The sequence below is a fragment of the Cupressus sempervirens genome, chromosome 10, assembly GCF_028749045.1.
Source record: "Cupressus sempervirens isolate cs-2001-9-10 chromosome 10, ASM2874904v1, whole genome shotgun sequence".
In the NCBI taxonomy this organism is placed as follows: domain Eukaryota; kingdom Viridiplantae; phylum Streptophyta; class Pinopsida; order Cupressales; family Cupressaceae; genus Cupressus; species Cupressus sempervirens.
The window spans coordinates 783631082-783653241 of record NC_143127.1 but is presented as its reverse complement, the minus strand read 5'-3'; positions in this window follow the sequence as shown (position 1 = coordinate 783653241).

Here is a 22160-nt window from a genome sequence, read left to right as displayed (position 1 = left end):
ATTCTAAGTGAATGATCTAATGTCCTCTAATAAGGCTCACTCCTAATAGGGTGATTGAAATCCATTAACTAGGTCACATTTGATAGTGTGCATTGCAACCTTTAATAGGTTTGGCCTTTCATAGGGCATCACTTCAAAAGAGTGAGAATGAGTAGCATGTTCCTCGTGGTTTTCCTAAATTAGGTTTTCACATTAAATCATTGTATCAAATGTGTTATTGAGCTTTTTATGTTCCATGTTTACATTTTTACAAATTGATCGACAGAAACCTATAAGTTTAATTGATTGTATAATCTAATGGATGCATGCATGATGAAAACATTTTATGGATATGGGTTCACTATGAAAAGTTTCATTTGTACATCTGGACCTTTGATAACTGATTCACCCCCCTCTCAATTATTCTAAAGAATTCCAATAGATGGTGGTGGTGATGGTGATGATGATGATGATGACAATGATGACAACAAAAATGATGATGATGGTCATAGTGAAAATCATGATGATGATGACAATAATGATGATGGTCATAATGATGAGATGGAAAAAGAAGATGATCAATGGAAATGTATGAGGTATGATCAATGAAATGTAAAAGGTATTGATATAATCATTGAAAATTTGTTTAAATTGTTATATGCTTTCATGATTAATATATTTCGTGTTCAAGTTTAATCTCATTGTATAATTATTTCATTGAGATAAATTCTAATGATAACAATATTGGTAATTTATGATACCCATGTTACAAATATGTGTTACGATGCTGAATTGTTGTATCTGATTACTTATAATATATTTTTTGTGCATGATTGTCACCCTTTGTGAAAATAGGCTAAGGATTGTAGATATCATCATCCATTTTGTTGAGGATCTTGTGTAGCTAGCACACATAAAGAAGAGGTAACAAATTAAAAAATATACGATAATTATGATGTATGCATATTATTCATGTTATGTTTTGTGTAATTTTTAACATAAGTATCATGTAGTTTATAACTAACTTAAGATAAATGATCTACATATGCAAGAAATGATAGTCCTTTGACAAGGATCTTACATAGTGACATGGATCAAGAAGTGTAAGTTTATTACATGTTTTCTTTGTCTTTACCTTCAACATCAAATTTAGGCCAACATCACCAATAATAGCCTCATTTTATAGAAAAATATTTTAGTCCTTCAACTATATCTCTCATTTGATGGGCTGCAAGTACCATCAAATAGGCATATATTAGATTTGTCTTCCTTGAGTGAGTGAAATGTGCAAATAGAAGAGGATAGTGAGATGTGTAGTAGGTCTACAAAAGAGAGATGAACTAGAGGTCAAAAGATTAGAAGAAAATTCAATAAACGCATGCAATTTTTCCCTTCTCAACTGGGGTCATGTTCTTATGACGATGAGACAAAAGGTGACATCAAGGTTCCCTTGAGGTACACACATCTTTAGAAATAATGGGTAGCTAAGGAATTGCCTCTCATTAACACTATTTTTTGTGTTAACAAGAGGATATATCACATAGCTCCATCATCATTACATGGTTTGATCTTATTTTACATGGATGACATAAAGATCAATTATGACAAATTTTTTGAATTGATAAAGTATATAGGACCTTTTTATAATTATAATAATTGGATTTAGATAGTTCAATATAAAAAAAGTGTGTGTAGGTATGCACTATCAAAAAATTATTTATAATGGAAAGAAAATGATCAATTTAAACAACTTTCTATGTACATTGATTGAAGGCCAAAGATAACATGGAACATTGTATGTTTTATAAATAGTATGCATCCTAAGTCAACTAATAAGTGACCCAATTTCATTTTCAAGGTGTGTGAGGAAAATCATGTTTTTGTGTGTGATAGAATCAATAAGTGTAGGGGAAGAGCTACTAATATATGTTAATCTCAAATTGGTTTTGACATATGAGTGACTACACCCTTATTCATATTCATAAAGTGCATGCTGAGTATGTAGTGTATGCCAAGTATAAGTTGTCAGATAATGCATGCAGAGCAAGATATATAGTATGTGCCAAGCAAACAGTTACTGTCGAGTCACTCCTGCACTGAGCAAGTTAGTATATACCAAGTGATTTAGATGTTGAGTGAACAGTGGATGTCGAGTCATTTAGACGATGAGTTACAACATTGAAGATATAGTGGATATCGAGCATCAAAGGCTTCAAGTGCCTAGTAAACAATTTTGGACATAGTTGTTTGTAATGGCACAAACTCCTATTTAAATCATTTTTGAGCAACCTTAAGGATTTTTTTGAGATTCTAGATGATAATAAAAAATCTATATTGAGTCACGATGCAATACATGCAACCAATCAAATTGAGGGATGTTCTAAGTGGAAAAATGGGGGAATCACAATTGTTGATTCTTACCTAACCCTAAGTCACCTAGGTCTTCTAAAGGAAGGCAAACCCTTAAGAGTTTAAGGAACAAAATGAGAAGTTTGCATGCATAGATAGATCATTCATGGTGACTAACGATTTGTGGATTGAGATATGAATTGTAGAATTAGTTAGAGAGAATAGAGGAAAGAAGAGAGAGGAAAAAAGTGATACATATGATTAGAGAGGATCAAGTATACATCAAGAAAGAGGTGATCTGATATCTAATAGAGAGGTGCTAACTGAAGGATCAAGGCTGAGACATTATAATAGGTGAATAAGTAGAAATCTCTTAGCCAAGTAGTCCTAGTAGGCTTTTGTAAATCCTTTAATAGGGTGCTTACTTCATTGTAAGTTGAATTCCTTTAAATAGGTACAATTCAACAAGGTGTTGAAATCCTTTAATAGGGTAAGATCTAACAATATTCTTAAGCCTTTAATAGGACAGGCCTTTCATGAGGTAGATCATAGTTTATGATCAAACATTGTAACCTTCATTGGATACACTTTATGGCTGTAGTAGTGAATATTTAGGGGTGTCATCCCCACCCTAGTTATACCTTCTCATTGGAGGGTTTCTAGGTGTGTGCGCTAAAATTTTGACACACTTCTATGAGTCATTATATCCAAGATTGCTCATGAATGAGGTCTCGAATGGTGGCTCATAGCTCTCTATTCATGGAGTGCAAGGATTTGTAATGGAGGTCCTTAATTTTGACCTAGTTTGTGCTTGTGCAAGTACACCATAAAATGAGAGATTAAAGGATCAAAATATGAATGCAAATGAAAATGCAAGATAATCTAAATGATAACAATGCAAAGTAATGTAAGAAAGGAAGTCTGATTTATGAAAGGAAATAACAATGCAAGATCTAATCTATGAAAGAAAACATGGATCTAAGCTAATATGAAAATGCAAGGATGAAGCATGATGATGGAAGCCATGGATGCATGAGAGAAGAAGACAAGAAGATAGAAGTTCTCCACAAAAAGCTTTAATGCTTAAAGTCCTCCAAAAATCACTCTCCAAACTTGTAGCATAACAATAGCATAATTATGGATGTCAAAAATAAGGAGAGGGCTCTCCCTTATAAAGAAGAATGGATGATTAAGAGGCAATAAAATTTAATCAAGGGTGGAGAAAGAATGATCCGTGTTAGACAAAATTCCACTAGTGAGAAAAGAGGAGGAAAGTTAAATGGAATCCCACATAGAAATATGTGCATTTAAGTGTAGAGGAAAAAGGAATTTATTTAATTTATTTCCTTTTTCAAGTGGGATTTTATTTAATTAAAAGGGAAAAATTTCTTTTAATTAAATAGGAAATATTTAAGTAAATTAAAAGAGGGCTTTTTCTCTTAATTAATTAAATGTGGATTAATTATTTAATCAAAAGAGATGTTTTATTTTAATTAAATAAGACTTAGGATAAAATGATCAAACCTTAGGAAATGTTGAAATAATTGAATTAATTACAACTTGATCAAAGAAATTGATTTGAATTGATTTAATACAATATTGCAAACCATTGATTTAGGATATTCGATAAATTGAATAATGGGGGGCCTATAGTCTAGGCGACCATTTTAGGGTGCATACATTTGCCCCTCTTTGACTAATGTGTAATTTATTTGGGAACACATGTAGTCAAAGAAAGAAATTGAAGTGTGAGATTGATTTGGGATCAAAAAACAATCGAAATGTGTGCTTGATTCAGGAACACATAGGACAAAGAATACAAATAAATTTTGATTTAAAAAAGTCAAGGATAACATTGATAAAACTAAATCAAGGATTGAAGTTGATAGGTACTACCCCCTTGTGATCGAAATTGAAATGAGATAGGAGAAACAAAAAATTGATAAATTTGATCAAATCAAACAAAAGATAAAGTTCTTGATGTAAGATGAAAGATATAAAAATCGTCGAACTAAGGTAGATCATCAAGCATGAAATATTATGCCCCAAAGGTGAATTAGAAGAAAAGAAGTTGGGTGAAAGTGAATGAAGGTAGAAATTTGGAAGATGTGGAAAGAAATAGAAAGAATAAAAGAAAATTTTCCATAACAAATAGAATGCCCCAAAATTAATCAACTATTTAAGATAGAAATTTTGATTGAGATCATGAAAGAAGATAAGGAAATGAAGATCAAAACATGACCATAGTTGATTAAAAGTCCACAAGAAAGATGAAGGGATAACTCTCTCAAACTTGTAATGCAGCTTAAAAATGCAAACTAACATAAAGTCTAATAATGCAAGCTACATGAAAATGCAAAGGTGTACTTGCAATAGAGTAACTATAAAATAGGATTTTGTGTTCATCATTCATTAGAGAATGTAAAAGAACTTATTTTCATCATTGGGCCATTATTAATAGACATCGAAAAATCACACAATCATCACTAGTCACAAGCACAACTATGAAGATATGAATGTGATTTATATTGGATTGGAATGTGGAAAGATTCTAACATAATCATCAAAGACATAAAGTTCAATATGGCTTTTATGTTATCTTATCGAATTTAATGTAGCAAAACCATGCTTGCATCAAGGCATAGATGCCAGGATGACCATAAGAACAATTGTGCAAAAATAGTCAAGGATGATGCCTCAAATCTCTTAACTATTTTAATGGGACAAAAAGAGACACTCTAGAGTTTTGAAAACACACCCACAAGTAGAAAACAAATAAAAACATTCCCCATGCCCCAAGTCCTCTAGCTATGCAACCTAGAGAGACTTGTCACACAAGGACACTCAAAAAAGATTAATAAAAATTAACACATAAAGAAAAGATCATGTCATAGGTCAAGCATTAAGCATTTGTGTTTAAAAATTTAATTGTGTTAACTGATACTGAGTTCCAAGGATAAGGATTGAATGCTTGCAAGCAAGTAAGATCACATGATGAAACTGGGTAAGACCAAAGTGATAAGTGTTGAAAAACACTCAATGTCAGGGGTTGTATTGAAAAGTATAGTTGGGGTGGTGTTAAAAAATTGCATTTGCAAGGTGTCCTAAAGACTAACAAAGCCAAGAGACCAAAGCTAACACAATTATGCCCCTAGACAAAGACCAATTCTGAATCAAGGCAACAAGGACAAGGCATGATGGAGAAAGGCCAAGTGTTGAGGACAACGCTAAGAAATAGGGGTGAAAAGGCCTCAAGTAACATTTGATTCCATGTTTTCACCAATTGGATTATTATGATTTGTTTATTTTTTTTGGAATATATAATTTTTTTAGAGATACATCAAAGTGCTTATTACTAAGATCATTTTTTCAAGACATTTTCCAATTTTAAGAATTTTGATAGTATATCATTTTTTTTGAATTTTTGAAATACATCATTTTTTTGTATTTTTTTAGAATTAATAAATATGTACAAAGATGCCCCCAAATAGAACATGCATCATGGATAGAACTTCTTCATGTGCAAGACATTGATAGGATCATAGAGTCGCTCTCCCTCTGTTGTAGATAGTAAATAGACACTAGACACAAAAGTTGCTATAATAATGTAAGGTCCAAGCCAATTAGGTTCAAATTTACCATTTTGATCTCTATTCTATGGATTCTTAGTATTTTCATGTAGGACAAGATCTCCCACCTAGAATTCTCAAGGGTGAACCTTTTTGTTGAAAGATTTTGACATTCACTTTCGATAAACCCTCATATGGTCAAATAATGCTTGGTGTTTCTCATCTGGAAGTTCTAACTCTTAAAGTCTCATGGCATGGTAGTATTCATCTATAACTAGACCTTTGAGGGGAACTCTAAGTGAAGGAATCTCAACTTCTAAAGGTAACACTACTTCAACACAATATGTAAGGGAAAAAGGAGTAGCCACAGTAGGAGTATGAATACTTGTTCTATAGGCTCACAAAGCCAGATTTATCTATAAATTCCAATCTCTACCATTCTTATGAGCTGTTCTATGTAAGATTTTGTGAATGGTTTTATTTGATGCTTCTTCTTGACCATTTCCTTGTGGGAAGTAAATGGAGGGCCAATGTTGTTTTATCTTCAATTTCTTATAGGGTTGTTTAAGGTCCTTATTTTTAAACTAGCCTCCGTTGTTAGTGATAATCTTGGAAGGAACTACATATCTATAGATAATATGATTCATAATAAACAAAGAAATTTTCTTTCCCAAGGAAACGAAAAGTGGGACAACTTCTACCCAATTAGTGAAGTAATTAGTAGCAGTAATAATAAACTTGTGTCCACATGATGAGTTGGGATGAATCTTCCCAACAAGATCAAAGGCCCAACACTGAAATGACTAATGAGAGATAGAAGGAATGAGTTCCCTGCCTGAAGCATGTATTAGGTTACCATGTTTTTGACACTTTTCACATGACTTTGCAAATCTTACTGCATCAATCTACATTGTGGGCCAATAGTACCCTACCCTAAGAAACCTTCAAGCCATGGAAAGACCATTGGAATGTCCCTCACAGATGCCCTCATGGATGCCAACTAACACTTGATCATATTCTTCCTTTTCTAAGAATCTAAGAAGTGTTCCATCTAGACCCCTCCTATACAAATCACCAGAGATAAGGGAATGGCAAGAGGCAATTTGAATAAGGTTTTGCATTCATATTAGTTAAAGGTTTAAGTTATAATATCTTCACAAAGGTATGAATAAATGGCACTGTAACGTGATGACTCACGATCAACAAGGCTACAAATAAAATGACTTTCTTGGGAATCATAGATAGGGTGATGTAGCTCTTCTACTAGGAATTCAAATCTTGATTTATATTTCTCTAATTGAATAAGTGAAGCAATTATAGCCATAGCATCAACGTCTTTGTTTTACTGCTCTAGGTATTTTCTGAAATGAGAGCACATCAAGGAGTTTCTCTGATTCTACTTTGACTAGGAGAGCTATGTGAGGATGCATCTTTGCATTTTCATGTAGCTTCCATTATTAGACTTCATGTTAGTTTGCATTTTTAGGCTACATTATTTTTTTGCATACACTAGGTAACCAAATATCTTGTGTCATATATGTGTTGAATGTTAACTATTTTCATGCTATGGATGAACATGCTTAGTTTGGTATTTCAGTTTACATGCAAATTGTGAGATGGATGTGTGGTGAATGTTTTAATGGATAAATTTTTGAAGTGTTGATTCACACCCCTCACACCCCCCTCCCCCAAAGAGTTTATTTTCCCTACTATTTTTCCAACAATTGGTATCAAAGCTTTGTTCTCTGAAAAGGAAAGCTTTGTAGCTATAAGGAAAGAACTTGAAGATGGAAGTCTACAAGTTGGGAAAAGTTATTGATAACCAGAAGATTGAAATCAAACTTTCCCTACATCAACTAAATGAAAAAAGAGATGAATTGAAGCACTCATTAAAAAGAAGGAAAGAGATAGCTATTGAGGAGAATGACACACATTACCAAGAGGAAGACACTAGTAAATTATTTGTGGATGGACAATCAAGTTAATTTGATGCAAAAGATTTAGGTTTGATGAAAAAGAATGGTACCTTAATTGAAGAGGTCAAAAATCTTAAGATAGAGCAAGAAGTCCAATCAATATTTCTATGCGAGGTGACTGAGAAGAAAAAGAAAGCTAAGGAAGAAAAAGTGATGATTGAAGATGACAAAATGATACTAACCAACTGACCAGAAGAGAAGACATTACAGGTACATAGGATTCCTAGTATGCAACTAAAAACAATGAGTCATGTGATGATTGCCAATCATGAATTGAATGGTAAGATCACAACCCTATAGTTATACAATGAACAACTGAGAAATGTTCTAAGAAGAGAAAAGGAATTTGTTTAAATTTTCAACAAACCAAGTGAAGCTATCAAGTACTTTGAGAAACTAATGAGATCTCCTAGATCTAATGATGATACTACTGGTTTGGAATACACCCATATCGAGGAAGGAGAATCATGGGTGGTGAAAAAAGAAGCAACAAATGTAAGAACTATAATCCCACTTGTCATAATTATGGAAAGTTAGGTCACACAACAAACTTTTACAAAAGCAACAATGCAAATCAAAACCTTGAGATGAAATTCTTGGGTAACTATCATAAGTGAAACAAGCAAGGACATCAGGCACATGAATGCAAGACCAATACTTCAAGCAAAAAAAGATTTGAAGGTTACTGCTATAATTGTAACAAGTATGGACATAGAGCATATGAGTACAAATCCAAGCCTAACTAGTCATCAAACAAGCAAGCAAAGGTAAACCATAATGAAAAATCCTACAATGAAGATTACAATACAAGGTATAGTTGTCACTATTGTCAAGATTATGGACATGTTGCTAAAAATTGCATCAGAACACATTTTAGAAGTGATTACAATAGGTGGTTGAGTCAAACTACATGTTTTAGTTGTTTTAAGACTGGTCACATAAGTAGGAACTATCCAACAAGGTGAAAAGAACCTAACAGTGAATTCAACAAAGGAAAAGGGAAGATTGATATTGAGAATGTCAAAGTGCTGATGAACAAGACATGGAAGATAAAGGAAGATTTTAGTACATCAAGTTCAGATGAGGTCACTTCATTCAATGGATCAGGTGATCAAATCACCCCCAACTAGGCAATCAAAAGTTATGTGGGACTGATATTTTATTGATATATTTTACATCAATTCCAAGAATCTAAGTTCTAAAAAGATTATATATGAATTAATTAAGATGTAATGTATTGGTTAGAACCTAGAAGAAATCTATATGTTTTTATCAGTTTTCATGTTGCTACCAAGTGAAAATGAAATTTCAATTGATGTCAAGCTCGTTGTGGTTGCCAACCAAAGTGGAAATCATGTGTAAGTTGAGTCAGTTGAAATTTCTATGATAACCAAGCTTATAGCTATGTAAGAACTAAGTATTTATTGTTGAGATTCAAGGGCTATATGGTCAATCTTTGACTCATTTGCATTCATTTGAGATCAAAGAGAGAATGAAGAGCATAAGATAAACTAAGCAAAAGGATTCAAGTGTTTGTGAATTGGATTCAATTGCTACTCATCACCAATCATCAGATTCATAAGGTATTTGTTGTGTGTCAAGCTATGTTGTTTGAATTATTACAAACCCTACTTATCTATTATGGAATTTAGTTCTTCTACTGATGTTAGGAAGGAAGGAAAAGAGGTTTTCAATATTCAATTAATTATCAAAGAGGTTACACAATCACTCTTCCAAGCTATTCCCAAGATTACATACAAGGGAGATCCAACTAGTGTGTTATCTATGATACCACCACATGTTTTGATGATATAATATGTAAGATTTTGTTACACTTTTAAGGTTAGAAGTATTGGAGACATGGAAATCAAATATTTGTATGGAAGACTATGTGTTGATGGAGTGTTGAAAGAGGAAAATAAAAATGTTGAGAGAAAAGGGTTAAGCTGTGCCCTAGATTTTCCAAATGTATTCAAAATAGAATGAATTAAATTAGTGTTGAGAAAAATACATGATCACTCTGTATGGTGGGAAAATGACCCTACCAAGATCACAAAAAGGACCATTCAATGATTAATAGGGTATCCTACCCTTCACAAACCAAAGACCATGCAGAGTGATGTGAAGGAGGTAATTGAGAAGAATATAGGGGCTATATGTCCATAAAAGAAGGATGATAATTGACACAATTTTAGATCCCTAATTGCATTAATAGTGAGAATTATTCCTCAAAAGCTATTTCAATCGAGCATATTGAATAGTGTGTCTTGTATGGTTTTGGATTTAGGCTACAAGATAATGAAGAAGGATCATTCTTATGACCTTGTTGAGTTACAACTCTAGCAGTTATCAAAAAACTTGGGAGCCATAAGAAAGACAAAGAGTGCACATTGTAAATTTGGTTCATTATTGGTCTACATATTATTTTATGTACAAAAAACATTTCCTTCTTTTGGTAAAGTTGCTTGGAAGACCAACAAACCAATTGGAGAGTTCATAGAGAAAATTGGGGACAACTTTGAGTCATTCATGACAAGTTATTTTGAAGACTTTAAGAAGTCTATGAAATAGAGATTGAGGATACCAGTGCCACTAGTAGAGAAATATTATGATGATGTTTTTTTTCTAGTTGATGCTAATTTTACATATGTACAAGTAGTTGTTCCTAGGGTTATATGGCTCAGGCCATTGCCCTATGAAATCAATGTGGATGAGGCATCACCAACCATCACAATTTTACTTGTAGAGGAAGTAGACAAAAGTGCAACCTCATTTGGAGATTATGAGGAATCCAAATCATGAATTACAATATATTTGAAGACAACTTCTATGGTGAGAAAGAAGAACAACATTGTGAAGAAGCTTTAAGAAAGATTTGGTGAAGGAGGAGGAGGAGGAGAAGAAGATGATGATGATGAGGATGAGGATGAAGAAGATGATAAAATTGCTCAAGCCCCTATTGTACTAATACAAGGCCAAGGAGAGGACTAAGAAGAAGAGGAAGTTGAAAATGATGAAGGTGCCAAGGGAGAAGAAGCCAATGAGGCACTTATTCCTACAGAAAAGAAGAAAAGAAAAAGCAAGGAGCTAGCAGCAAAGAAACTAAAGAAGGTTGGGAAGCCAAGACAAAAAAAGCCAACATTACCTATTACCAGGACTAACAAAAGGGCTACTACAAAGAAAACACAGGAAGATGACAAACCCAAAGGCAAAAGAATAATTGCTACTGCAGAGTAGAGTCAACAAGATCAACCAAAGAAGAGGAAGTATATAGCTCTAGATTAATCATATGAGGAGAGGACCCAGTTAGATGAAAACAACCAATTCAAGGTGGTAAGCCATAGTCCCTCTTCTGATTTAGACAACTTGTGTGATAATATTAAGAACAATGCAGATTTGTTAGGGTTCACACATGTTGAGTTTGAAAAAATTGGAAAGGTAGAAATGAATAAGGTTGAGGAATCTATATACAAGGTGATTGTTGCATTCAATAACACTCTTATTGATCTTACCAACTCTCTACCCAAAAGTCTATATGATAGAGTTGAGCAAAGGTGGCAATATAGTTTAACTACTAAAAGGAATATAAGGGAGACTACTCTAGCTAGATTAATGCTAGAATTGGACAAGTCATCTATGAAAAGGGGAAATTTTCTCCCAAATATAGAGCCTTCAACATTTTGTAGAATAAAATTGAGGAAGTTTCCAAGCACCCAAATATGGAAAGTCATCTATGGGTTGTAAACATAAAAGGAAATTGAGAAAGCACTTAAGGATGTAGGTAAGGACAAGGATGAACAAGAGGTAATGGAGATTACCAAGGATGGATTTGTCAAATTTGGGCATGAGGGAGGCATAGAAAAGGAAGTAGATGCAAAGGCAACAACTAAAGAAGAGAAGAAACAAGTTCAGAATGTACCTGAGGTACATATGTTGAGTGCCAGTCCCTGTCATGTGGAACAAACAAGTCAACACAAAACTATCAAGATATAGGATGTTTTTGATAGCACTATGCAAAACATCAATCCTTTGACAGAGGATGATTTGAAGAGGATTCTATAGGATTCAAATTAGTTGCTAAACTTTTCACTAATCCTATATTAATTAGTACAAATGAAATTAACAAGGCATCAATTGGAGAGAAATAGACTATTGAGATATCTAGTGCACCCCTTTCATCTATAGAGACAAGAGGTCCAAAATTATAACTGGGTGTCACCTCTAACACTCATGTTTCAATGCCCATTGTGGTATATTAAAGAAAGGATATATGTCAACACATTGGTGCCAAATTCTTTAGTGCATGTTGTTTTAATAGTTGAGAAGGATGGGACACAAGTCCATATAGGTCAAGAAGGAAGTCTTGCACCTAACTCATAGATTCAAAGTTAAGGAAACATGGAGAAGGAGAAGAATATGACTAAAGAGTCAGTTTTGACTACAAAAATAGAGTAACACATAGTAATTCAGACATATGTTACCCTACCAAGCTCTACATCTCTTATTCCTAGTCAAACTCTTCATAGGCCGAGTGTAGATGCTACATCATTATAGTCATCAAGGCCTAGCCCTGATACATCTAAGGTTGTAGAAGGAACATATTATGGAGATATCAACATAGATGAGGTGATTGAACTTCCAAATTTTAATCTACCAACAATCACCATAGAAATAGATGAGAATATTGCAAGAAGTTCTAGCAAGGAAGAAGAATCAAGAGCTACTTAGAAGGGAGCATAAGAAAAGACAAGTGATATAATACATCAAAGACATATTTCTTGATACATTCGATCTCCCAGAACCTAATGTAGATAAACCTATTCTTGAGAAGTTAGTGAATTTCATGGATAAAATTAGTGATGTGGACTTGGACACAAACACCAAAATTTTAGATTGGTCTGAGAAAAGATTTCTAACAAAGGTTGATGAGAAGATTTCTACTGCCATTGCACTCAGATAGGTTGACTTAGCAATCAAGATGGAAGATGTGAAAAAGGTGTTAGAGAACATATTTTCTCTATACACAAAGCTTTGTGATGTGAACTTGTTCACACAAGAAGCATAGAGGGCTATTGATCAGTTGCGGGGAGATCTAAAGACAATAAGTAATATTCTTAAATTGTCTCCTAGTCATAGTCAAACTCATTTTCAAAGGTTATTATCTACTCAAGGTCAGCTAGCCACATTACAAGTACACAATACAAATCCTAGGGCTACCTTGATAAATATTCTAGCCATGTTGACCCCACACATAGAGGTGTTGCACAAGGAACTAGCCTTTGTAGAAACTTTGATGAAGAAAGATGCTCATCTTTTTACTCATGAAGGCCTAGTAGATCTTGTTGTTGAGCTAGATGTTCAAACTCAATCTCTAGAGGTAGCATGCAATAATTGGGATGTAGTACTTAAAATTATATTGGACCTCCATCAGACATTTTTGGACAAACACACTATATGTATACCACCCATGACATAAGTGTCAAAAAGGGGGATAGTAAGTAAAAAGGGGAATTGAGAGAGAAATAGAGACAATACCCAAAGGGGGAGTAAATGTATAAATAGAGTATGCCAAAAGTTGAAGAAAATTTACTCATTATGAGTATATATCAGATTCAGATACAATACAGAACAATCAACTTAGGGGGAGTTATGAAGGTTTGAAGTATGACTGATAAGTCATCAATTTTGAAAAATTTTGATGTTTTGAAAATTTATATGTGAGTTGAGTAAAGATTACATATTATCTGAGTTCTTCTCAAGTTAAGGTTATATATGCATGAAAAAGTGTTTTTTCCACTCATGTCAAAGGGGGAGATTGTTAATCTTAGAGTGGTTTTGACATATGAATGACTATACACTTAGTTAGATTCATAAAGTGCATGCCAAGTAAGTAGTGTATGTTGAGAAAAGTTGTTAGATAATGCATAGAGGGAAAGATATATAATATGTGCCAAGCACCAATATGTGCTGGGTAGAAAATTAGTGCCAAGTCACTCCAGTGTCGAGCAAGTTAGTATATGCTGAGTGATTCAGATGCTGAGTGAATAGTGGATGATGAGTCATTTAGAGGATGAGTTACAACATTGAAGATATAGTGGATGTCAAGCATCAGAGGATTCATGTGCTAAGTAAATAGTTTTGGACATAGTTGTTTGTAATGGCACAAACTCCTATGTAAATTATTTTTGAGCTAACTTAAGGATTTTTTTGCAATTATAGATGATAAGAATGAACCTCTATTGAGAATCCTTATGTACTACATGCAACCAATCAGATTGAGGGTTGTTCTAAGTGGAAAAAGGGGTGAATCACAATCATTGATTCTTACCTAACCCTAAGTCACATAGGTTTTCTTAAGGAAGGAAAACCCTAAAGAGTTTAAGGAGTGAAGAGAGAAGTTTACATGGACAGACAGATCATTCATGGTGACTAAGGAGTTTTGGATTGAGATATGAATTACAAAATCATTTAGAGAGAAAAGAGGAAAGAAGAGAGAGGACATAAGTGATACATTTGATCAGAGAGATCAAGTATACATCAAGAAAGAGGTGATCTGATATCTAGCAAAGAGGTGCTAACTGAAGGATCAAGGATAGACATTCTAATTGGCATATCAGTAGAAATTTCTTAACCAATTAGCTTCTATTATTAGACTTCATGTTAGTTTGCATTTTTAGGTTGCATTATGCATACACTAGGTAACCAAATATCTTGTGTCATATATGTGTTAATTTTTTTTTTTCATGCTATGGATGAACATGCTTAGTTTGGTATTTCAATTTACATGCAAATTTTGAGATGGATGTGTGGTGAATGTTTTAATGGATAAATTTTTGAAGTATTGATTCACACCCCCGTCCCATGGGACTTGCAATTACTATATATGTAATATTTAAGCTATTTACCTCCAATTAATAACTCCAATATGAAATATACCATTTTATTAATAATTTATTTTATTAAGTCAACTCTTAGTTTCATTATGTTGATGTTTTTATATTTATTCTTTCTCACATGGCGACATGAATCCATTGGATGACAGAGGCAAGGATGTTCCTCCCATCCCTTCTTCAACAAAGACAAACCTTTTGTATAAAAAATGGTTTAGTTTTAATTTTATAAAATGCCACATTAGTATGTTATTTTCCTTAGGGTTTTAGACTTATTTTGATTATTTTACTAATGCTTTTGTCACAATGTGATGTTTAGGGAAGGGGTAAAGCACCAGTTACACAAGAGCAATTAGTTGTTGATATGGAGGCCACAATATTATGCGATGATGAAATCACATATACCACTGACCCTATAAGTATGTGTAGAAAGAGCCTAAAAAAATGGATCTACAAATTCTTGTGCTTGTGATGGATCCTAATCCAATTGAGGAGATGAAAGTGATGGGAAATGAATAGTGTTAGAGAGCAAATTGTCTGGAAGTAAGAATAATTGAATCTTTAGATATTATAATTGTTCAATAAAGGTTTATGTTTTATACTAATTTATGGATCTTGAACTAAAATATGTATGTGCTCTTACAAGATTTTTTGAGACCTCATCAAGTTGTTGGACATGATGTGGGTTCTAGTGTAGTTCCTACAGTGTGTGATTTCCATTTTCAACCATCACAAGACACATCATTAAAGTCACCACATACAACACTTAACTATTGTAGTCCATTAATAGTAAAAATTGCACCATTATTTTCTTCATGGTTATTATTGATTTTTTTTAAAGAAAGGTGAAGTATATTACTGTTGTCCTATTTTTGCAATCTATATTTTAAAAAGACAATAAATGGTATGGGTGACTATTTTTTAGGTTTTGATGATGTGCATACACCTCCTTTGATGAGGTTGATCACCACTTCAAGATTGTCGATTGCAGGATCGACAACAAGGAGCATGAAAACATCCACATGTGTTGTGACTAGAGCTGGTGTTGGAATTTACAAGTGGGAAGATTTACTTCTAGGGGGGTGAATCAGAAGTAACAAACTTTAACCTCTAAAACTTTTAGCTGAAATTAATCACATGCATGTAACATCTTTAATAAACATGAAAGTAAAGACATGCATGAAAATAGATAACACAAGATTTTGGTCACCAAGAAACCCTCCAAAAAATGAGAAGGTAAAACTGGGGTGGAGATGACACCCACAACTTATCACTGGAGCAATATGTAACTAGTTAAGGTTACAAAGTTTGACCATCAATAATGGTCTACCCTATGAAAGGCTTGTCCTATTAGAGGTTTTACACCCTGTTAAAAGTGACCTATCAAAAGGATTTATAAACACTCACTTGGAATGTTACCTTGTTAAAGGATTTAACACCTTGTTAAAGGTTCTATAGAATAGCTATTAAACCAACCTATCTTCATAGCATTTTCATTCTCCTAATACAATGGTTAGAAAGTATAGTAGAATGTCTTGACCTGATGACTTACAATCTTCAATTGTTATTTCTAGATCATTGTTCTGTTCCAATTTGATCTAATCCTTCCTGATTTAATATAACTCTTTGTATGCTAATGCTCTATTCTGATCAACTTGATTCTGCAATGTTGTTCTTGCTCTAAGTCTTCACAACCCTTTTACTTCCTCCAAAACTTCACTAGCATTTACTCATGCATTCCCACATGACCTCTTACTCTCTCATTCTAAATTATGGGTTTTAACCTCCTTATAAAGGCTTCAAGACTTAGCGTTAGGTATGAATCTATGATTGAGATTCATCCATCTTTTCCCACTCAATTCTTTCCAATTTTCCTGATTGGTTGCATGCACTCTCCATTTTTTTGATTGGTTGCATGTTAATTACATAGGGAATGTAATAAATTCAATATTATCTTTTAGATCCTTCGAGATTCATCTTGAGTTGGTTCAAAAATGGTTTACATCTAAGTTTGTGAAGGCACAAACTCATATGTTGATTCTGTATTACTCGACACTTACTAATTACTGATGCTTGAAACATATAAGAATTTTGTCTTGCTCGGCTCCTATAGTAACTCTATCTTTCTCAGAACCTATACTTTTCTTGGCACATATACTGACTCAACATCTATTTTCACTTGGCATCAGTTGTCGCTCAGCACTTGAAACTTTCTCAGCACTTGAATAACTCAGCACCTGTTGAATTTCTGGCTCAACACATACTGTAGCTCGACATCTATATTATACTCGACATCAACCTTAGAATTTTCTTAAGTGTGTTGAAACTCAATTGTCAAAACCAATCTGACACCAACAATCTCCCCCTTTGACATGAGTGTCAAAAACACTTAACTAAGCATTATGAATTTGATCTCTATGAGTACAATACACATCTTGTTTGGCATATGTATAAAACTTCAAAAACTTGTTCATAATTTTTTAGAAGACTATATACCTTAAAACGTGTAACTCCCCTAAGCTAATGTGCCATTTTTGTATCCAAAACTCCTCATGTTGATTATTCTAATACTCTTTATCTTTGCCTTGTCATTCCTTTCCTTGTCTACTTTGTTTCTATCTACTTTGTTTTTACTCCCCCTTTCACATATCTTCCCTTGCATTTTTTTGTATCCTTTTGGCTTTAGCTCCTTATCTCTCCTCAAAACTCAAAATTTTATTATCTTCCCCTTTGGGTCTCATTTATTATCTCCATAATGTATTAGCTCCCCAAATTTATTAAATATCCCCCTTTTTGACACTTATGTCAAAGGGTTCTTATGAATTAATTGAATACTTAGCCAAAAAGAATTTATTTACCTCCATAATGATCTTCAGAGCAACATCCTAATTGTCTAATGCAATTTCCAATGCCTTAAGGTGGATGGCTATCTCTGCTACAAGGTGTACCAAGCCTTCCAATGTAGAAAGATTAGGATCTTTCTTCAATAATTTTTTTGCATAGGCCATTTCTTTATGCAAAACTTCCATGTGAGGGGTTATTGTAGACTATATTTGTATTAGCTTAGCCTTAGTGTTAGCCTCATCCACTATGAGTACAACTAATTGCTTTTGTGTGTAGAGCATTGTAGAAAAATGCTTCTCACCTTGAGTTGGATCCTTAGGTAGCTGCATGCTAGATACTTTAAGGTTCCTCTCCAAGCTCAATATCCTCTAGCTAGTCTCTTGTGTGAAGTATGAGGAATCACATAGTTTGGAGTACAGTGAGAATAGATTCTCAAGTACTGCTTTCACCTTCTCTATCTTCTTTGCTAGTTCCACCCATGAAAATGTTATTTCACTAGATATTTTTCTCATTTACCTTCATCTGGAATTTCTTTTTAGACCATTCAAGCAATTTAGCATTGGTATCTAGGTCTTCATTCCGTACCTAGTCTACTATGTTGGATAATTGCTCCATTATGGACTTTGTCTCATTAGGTACTTGCAAGCTGAAAGAATCTAAAAATATGTCCTTGATTTCAATCAGTGCTTTCCTTTTTCTATACTCATTCTTGAGTATCTCTTTCTTTTTCTTCTTCTCCAGTGCCTCTTGCACTTCATTGATCTTCTCTATGTTTATTACTTTATAGTCATAGATTGGTATGACTATCTCCTCATCAAGTGCAGGGTCTCTATAGTGAAATACCCTTACTACCTTGGTAGAGCTCAAACCTGGTGCTGATATTTGTGAAGGTACTGCATTAGTGCTTGACTACTGTGTTGTACTAGTGGGAGTCCTTGTAGTAGGAAAATTAACCAATGTTTGTATTGCCTCTTGTTCTTTCTCGTTAGGGATCTTCTCCTATTATTTTTCCTCTTGATTTCTACCTTCATCAATTATAGTGATCTAAGGAGGTGCACCTTCACTTTGTACTATAGGAACAAAGGTATCCTTCTATCCTATTTTCTCCTTTGTTTGCTCCTTGGTAGTTAAAGTCACTATGACTGTAATGTCAACTTTACCAAATGCATCTTGTGTTAGTTTCTCTTGTGGTTGTCCACTTGTAGATGTTGGAGTTTGTGAAGGTGATTCTTGTAGATTTTCCTTCTTCTTGGTAATCTCAACTACTGCCTTTTGTAGTTCCTCTACACTCACCAAGACTAGATTGGTACACTATTGTGCTTGTAATGTGGTTTGGTGAAGGATCTTTTTAAGATCCTCTGCAGTTAGTGGGTTGATGTTCTAAACAAAGGTGTCAGGAACATCCTTCACAATTACTATCTATGTAGGTGTAGGTGTTACATGTGGAGGACTATTTCATGGTAGCTGTGTGTCTTACACACTTTTTTCCTATTTCTACTCCACATCTATTGCCATATCACCTTTTTGTGTTACCTTCTCCATTGTAACTTTTTCCTTTTCTTTCTCTCCTTCTTCCTCCTTTTCATTTTCCTCTTCTTCCTCATCATTGTCCTTCCTTAACTATTTGGAGACCATAAATTACTTTCCACATGAGAGTGGACTTCTTTACAACATCTTCAATTTTATTTTCCAAAATATTGAATGTTTTGTATGGGTGCAAATTTTCTCCCATGTTTCTTACTTGCCTTGCTTATTTGACCTTTTGTGAAGTCAGGCATCACACAAGCCAATTTTGACTCTCTTATTTCTTTCTCCATATTTAGGCAAGAATGCCATTTATTTTCTACAATGAAGTATAATTCCTTACACATAGTATTATCTAGTTCAAGTAGAGTATTCTTGAACTTGGCCATCATAGTGTAACTTGACTCTTCTATTATGTTTTTCTCTTCTCTTGTTAGTTTATTGAAATCAATGCCTTTAATCTCTGAAAAGTCTACATTGTCCCTAATATTGTCACAAATGTTTTCCAAATATGATTTTTTGGTGTGACTTACCACTCTGAACTGGTTTTTATCATCAGACTCAGTTCTATCCTCATCTGACTTTGGAGGTGCCACATATTTTCTCCTCTTTTTCTTTGTTGGCCCTCCTTGCTCTATGGCTTTCTTCTTCTCTTGTTCTTTGACCACCTTAGTTGTAGCCCTTTTATCTACCCTTGTGGTGGGTTTTTCTGGGCTTGGCTTGGTTGTTTTCTTGTTGCCTTTAGGCTGTGTTGTAGGTTTCTTTTGTGCTTTTCTCTTTTTGGGCTTTACCTTAGGTGCTTCCTTTTCTTCCTTGATACCTTCTTCTTCTTTAGCATCTTCACCCATGCTTTGGGTTAATGCAAGTGGTCCTTGCCCCTTTTCCTCTTCATCATCTTCTTCTTCTTCCTCTTCCTCTTCCTCTTCCTCTTCCTCTGTTGTGCCTTCTCTAAATTTTTCTTTGAGCTTCTTCACTAGTTTATCCTTTTTCTTCAGTGTAGAAGTAGTATTAGCTCCATATCCACCTTAGATATCACTACATCATATGTACAAAAGTGTGGTGCACTCTTGTCTACCTCCTCTGCTAACAATGCTATCATTACTATAGATGCTTCATCAATATTTATTTCATACCCATGTGGTCTATTCCATCTTACCCTTGGTATGGTTGCTTGAATGTAAGTGTAATCAATATCAACAAGAAAATAGATATCATTTATGTGCTTCTCCACAAGTGAGATTGGAATCCTTAGTCTCTGTTTCATTGAATTCTTGAAATCTTCAAAGTTGTTGGTCATGAGTGTCTCAAAATTGGCTCCCATTTATTCAATGTATTCATTTACCTGGGCTACTATGGACCTGTTTGTTTTCTAGTCAAGCTTTCCAAAATATGGGAATTCATTCTGTACATAAAAGAATATACATATCAAAATTGCTCCAAATTTACATTGAGCTCCCTCTGTTCTTCTTATAGCTCCCAAATTTTCATTGATTTGTTGTAGTTGTAGTTCAGCTAGATCATAGGTATGATCCTTTTTAACAAGTTTATAACCAACATCCACTACAATACATGGAACACTGTTGAGTCTTCTAGATTGGTAGAATTTGTAAGAAATGAATCTAACAACAAAATCAACAAGAGGATCCTTAATGGTATCTATGGTCATGCCTCTCTTGTTCCACTTGGCTCTAGTATTCTTTTCAATAGCTTCTTTGGAGTCACTTCTTAGGGTTTTGGGCTGATCTAGGGTTGGATACCCTGTTACCCTATGAAAAATCCTTTTTGATATCTTAACTAGCCCATATTCTAACCAGAAACTACCATCATGAATCCTACTCAACACAATTCTAATCCATTCAGTCTTAAAAATAGTAGGGAACTCTAGGGCATAGGTTAAGCCCTTCTTCTCAATGATTTGATATTCTTCTTTCAAGACTCCATTCTCACACAATCTATCATACGCCTCCCTAATTTCCATGTCTCCAATGGTACCTATCTTGCAGTTATAACATCTCCTAACATCTTGAACCATTACTACCTTAGGAGGAAGTATAGATAGGGCTCTAGTTGGGTCATTCTTATAGGAAACTTTATGGATAGGTCAAAAATTAGGTTGCTTAACTTCATTTGACAATAGTTGAACTTCAAACAACTCTTTTCCTTGGGGTTTTCTAGAACTAGAGGCCATTTGTGAAATCTAGGGTTTAAACACAAATAAAATTTGAAATTGCATAGCTTAGCACTAGTATAAATACCTTAAAATTGATGAAGCTATGTTGAATCTTTGTTGAAATCTGCTCAAATTCTTGGAACTCTATTTGGAAATCATTTTGCGCTCTTCTCATCTTTTTTCTTTTCTTGTGATGGTGAAAACTAATTCAAAATGTGATCATATACCCTTCTTTCATAGCATTTAATGCTTAGTGCATTTATAGCTGTCCACTCTGCTCCTTAAGCAATTCTACTTTACTTGGCTTCCATTATCTTTTAAACATTAAACATACACTAGAGTTTCCCTTACTTGGCTTCAATAAAAATCTCCCTTAGCTCTGCATCCACTACTAACTCAACTGCAACTAATCACTCGACTTCCACTGACTTTGGCAGACAACTCAGCATGTACTATGTTTTTACTTGGCATCTAAAGGCAACTCGACAACACTTGTGAAAACTTGAAATTGTATCTTTGCATCTCTATTCATGTTGAACTCTTCTTTTCAATACTTACTTGTCTTGGAGCTGATGTATGATAAAGCTTTGTATATCCGTCCCACATAGCTTCCTTTGCTTAGTTGGATGAAGTGTGACCATTTAACCTTTTACGTGAAGTGATCCCTCCATTTGATGTGCTACTTCCATCTTTCTTCTTCCAGTTTTTATTCATCTCTCCTCTGATGTGTTCAACATCTACCTTCCCTTTTCTTTTGTTAAACTCTGAGTTAGGTACCTTTGACCTTGTTGGGAAATTTTTGCTGATGTGTCCAATTTTCAAACAACTGAAGCATGTAGTTTGACTCAACCATCTACTA